This window comes from Oryctolagus cuniculus, chromosome 8, assembly GCF_964237555.1.
Source record: "Oryctolagus cuniculus chromosome 8, mOryCun1.1, whole genome shotgun sequence".
In the NCBI taxonomy this organism is placed as follows: Eukaryota; Metazoa; Chordata; class Mammalia; order Lagomorpha; family Leporidae; genus Oryctolagus; species Oryctolagus cuniculus.
Window position 1 is genome coordinate 32,713,505 of NC_091439.1, and position 4,761 is coordinate 32,718,265.

Here is a 4,761-nt window from a genome sequence, read left to right on the forward strand (position 1 = left end):
ACAATAAAAAGAAAAATTGAAAAAAAATGTTTAAGCTGTATGAAATACTATCAAATGATGAAACATATGTGTGTTAGGGGTTCCTAATGGTGTGGATACACAGAATGGATTAGAAGACCTAATTGGCAACATAATAACAGAAAACTTGCCTAATTTGGAGAAAGAAAGAGACATTAAAGTACAGGCAGCAGCTAAAACTCCCAATAAACATGATCAGAAAAGATCTTCACCACCACACATTCTAGTCAGATTTGCAACAGTAGAATGTACATAAAAGATTCTAAAACATATATTGAAGAAATGCTAGATAAGCAATAGAGGATCTCCAGTTAGACTGACAGTTGATTACTAATCAGAAACCCTACAGGTTAGAAGAGAATGGAGAGACGTAGTCCAAGTACCAAAAGAAAAAATAAAAACTGTGAAGCCAGACTACCATACTTAGCAAAGTTCTCATCTATAAATGAAGGTGAAATAAAAGACCTTGCAAAAGAAAAAGAAAAGGCAGAAATGTGTCATCACTCATCCAGCCTTAAAAATGACACTTAAGGATGTGCTACACACAGAAACAGAGAAAGATAGTTTTCATTATGGGAGAATGTGAAGGCGGAGAATCTAGTAAAAGTACAAAGAAGATCCAAAGCAAAAGCAAGACTATTTATGGAAAATGGCAGGATCAGCTTACCACTCATCAGTACTAACCTTGAATGCAATTGGCCCAAATTCTCCAATTAAAAGGTACAGAATGACTTAATGGATTAAAAAAAAAAAGACCAATCTATTTGCTGCCTGCAAGAAACACACCTCATCAACAAAGATAAACATATGAGATGGCAATCTGTACCTACACATACAAAAAATAAAGAACCTGGGGAATAGTAACTACCTGGGTAATTTTATTTTTTAAAATGATTTAACACTTTTTAAAAGTTATTTATTTATTTATTTGAAATTGAAAGTGACAGACAGAGAAGGAACAACAGAGATCTTCAACCTCTGCTTCACTCCCCAAATTATTACAAGGCTGGGGCGGGGCAAGGTCAAACCATTAGCCAGGAGCTCCATCCATGCGTACCGTGGGTGTGAGAGGGTCCCAAGCACTTGGGTCATCTGCTGTTTTCCCAGGAACATTGGCAGGGAGAAGATTTACAGGTGGAGCAGCAGGGACTCAAATTGGCACTCTGATATAGGATATCAGTGTCATCACATGCAGCAGCTTAACTTGTTGTCCTACATGGTCAGTCCCTGATTTAAGTCTTTTAAAAGACAACTTGAATGTTTAAAAAATCATAATAATATAGAGAAGGGGTGATAAAATATTCCTGCTCTTTGGGTTTATCCGTGCCTGATCTCTAATGTGCCTTGTCCACTTTATGATAGCTCTCTCAAACAGTAAGGATGATCATGTGAAATAAACCTGATCAGTGCAGCCTGGGAAAGATTTTCCCTTTTATCAACAGTAAATAATGGATGAAATGATCAGGCAATAGAAAACAGATCAATCAATAAGGAATTTAAAGAAATCAACAGAGGACAAGGAGTATCTAAGATATTTATGATTATGATTTTGTGGTTCCTGAGTTATGGATCTATGAGAGACAAACACAACACACACACATATATATGTCTGTATCTATATCTATATCTATAGAGAGAATCTTTTATCTATGAGATTAACTTCCCAGATAGCCACCAATGACCAGGCCTGAGCAAGGCTGATGCCAGGTGTCAGGAACTTCTTTCTGGTCTCTCTCATGGGTGACAGGAGCCCAAACATTTGGGCCACCTTTCACTGCTTTTCAGAGGCCATTAATGGAGCTAGATCAAAAGTAGAGCAGCAAGGACTTGAATTGTTGCCTGTATGGGTTGCTGGGATTTCAGGTGGCAGTTTTACCCACTATGCCACAACGCTATCCCCAGATCTAATATTTTTACATTAGCACCTTATGAATATTATGGTTAACCTACATACGTTTTTATATATACTATATTAAATTCATTTTTGTAAATAAGAGTGAGTAATATCTGTCTATTTGGACAATAAACAAACTGGCTAATTTGTCAAGTAAAGTTTATAAGAATCTATTTTTTCTGATTGTAATCTCTATTCGATTTTACTACTATAATTAGTTTGCTTATTTTACCAACTCACTGTTTTATATTTGATTTACACCCTACAATGTTTTAAGATATTATATTCTACCATGTAATTGTTTATAGAAATCAACATTTATCTGCCTTCTCCATTTTTTTCTACACTTTTTAATTAACATGTACTTTCTTAATGTTAATTAGCATTTATATTCATTTTTCTCCACTTGTAAGACGTGTTTTCATGGGAATTATTTTAGATTTTCAAACTCATTTACTACACTGAATATTATCACACTAGGTTTTATGAAAACTGTTTGTTGCAGTACATTGTTTCATTTTTCCATTGCATTTGCTTCTAGACTTCTATGCCAATTCAAACTGCATTTGTAGACTGCTCAGATTACTTTGCTTTTGGATATATGTAGTCAAAAAGTTTTCTTTGCATGAACAAAGAGAATGAAAATCACAATTATTTCAGGAACTGTTAACACACTTCAAGAAAAATTAACATAGCAAGAAAAATAGAAAACTTAACTGTTCTCTGCTTATTCCTTGTTTCAAAGAATTGCTGTGTATAGGAAAAAGATGAGAGTTTTTGACAACTTTTTAGCAACTTCTAATCATGTGCTTGTTCATGTAGTAATTGTATATTAAATGAGTTTCCAGATCTCTTACATTTTCACACACTAATATAAACTCCGAAATTCTCTATGGATCAACAGAAATTGACTCAGGGTTATTCTTATCTGCTTCCTACATAAGCACAAATAATTGAGAGCTCAATTTCACATTACAGGATTGATTAACATTACAAGCCTTTTTGTAAACTACAGAATTTTCAGAGGAAACTATGTTGTCTAACTCAGTCAAGTTACCCTCTATGTTGGAGTAATAGATGCAAATATAAACATGGATTCAAAAACAGGAAATATCCTTTTAGTAAGTAATTTTAACAGAAATTAGAATCATCATGAAGGGATAGCCTAAAAGACTTTTATATAGGAAGCCCCAAGAATGCAAAAGACAAAAATGAATTTTGTAACTTTATTTTTAACAGAAAATCTACCTGTTTACGTATATCTTAAACAAGTTCATTTAATATGAACCTAAATATAAGACTGAAGTAGACAAAAATCTGAATTTACAGTGTGCATATATACATTATAGATTTTATTTGCTAATGTTGACAGTATTACAATATATGATCAATAATCTTATTTTCAAATGATATTAATTTTTTGTCATTTTGAATAACACTGAAACCAAAACTTCAGGTACAAGGTTTTGAGATGGGTAAACTAAACAAGCATTTCTATTAATTTTGCAAAGAATTTCCATATACTTGAATTATAGATATATATGTAAATTTTTTCTCTTACCAGAAAACTTTGCTATTCAATATGCTAGGATACAGAGAAGAGGGATATGTTTTATACAGTCACTATTATAATCCACCAATTGTGTGTTTATCGTTGTAATGCTCAGGCTTTTAAAAATTCCATTTGACTTTTAAATTGTAAGAGATCATCTAAGATCATAGGGCTATGCTCTTTAAGGGAACATTAAATGAATTAACAATATTAAGTCTGATAATGCTTTTTGAGCATTTATTTATGTAAGAAAGTGGTATTAGATGTTTATTTCACCACAAAATAATAAAGTTTAGTAGGTGCATGAGAACTTAGGGTTTACAATAGTTAAGTGATACGAGGTACTGGGACATTTGAAGAGAAAATTATAAACACATATGAAGCCAATTACTTTAAAACAGATATCTATCTATCACAAAGAAGAAAATGAAGGATTGCTTTCATAATGCAAGAAAAATTCAAATATAATAAAGAAAAATTTTCAGGGGCCGGCGCTGTGGTGCAGTGAGTTAACGCCCTCGCCTTACGTGGCAGCATCCCATATGGGTGCTGGTTCTAGACTTGGCTGCTCTACTTCTGATCCAGCTCCTGCTGTGGCCTGGGAAGGCAGTAAAGGATGGCCCAAGTCCTTGGGCCCCTGCACCTGCATGAAAGACCCTGAAGAAGCTTCTGGCTCCTGGCTTCAGATGGGCACAGCTCCAAACATTATGGCCTTCTAGGGAGTGAACCAGCAGATGGAAGACCTCTCTCTCTCTCTCTCTCTGCCTCTCCTTTCTCTGTGCAACTCTGACTTTTGAATAAATAAACAAATTAAAAAATTTTCAGAAAAATTGATATTTTTAAGAAAAGTATTGATTTTTTTAAGAAAATACTTAATTTTAAGTTGGTTTTACCAATGTATATTTTGTATATAACATACATTTTAAAGTGATTTTTTTAAAAAAAATTAGCCCAATTGAAGCATAATTGGCCTATAAAAATCTTGATGTGAATGGAAGGGGAGAGGGAGTGGGAAAGGGGAGGGTTGTGGGTGGGAGGGACGTTATGGGGGGGAAGCCATTGTAATCCATAAGCTGTACTTTGGAAATTTATATTCATTAACTAAAAGTTAAAAAAAAACCTGTATATCATTAATGTAGAAAATTTGGTGAATTTAGATGTAATAAAGTTTGTGTTAAAATTGTATTGAGTTTTATTTTCCACAAACCTTTTGATTTATCTTGCAGTGTATGTACTTCTGTCACTATCACAAAAATGTCCATAATAAACATATCTATTTCCTCCAAAAATCCCTTTC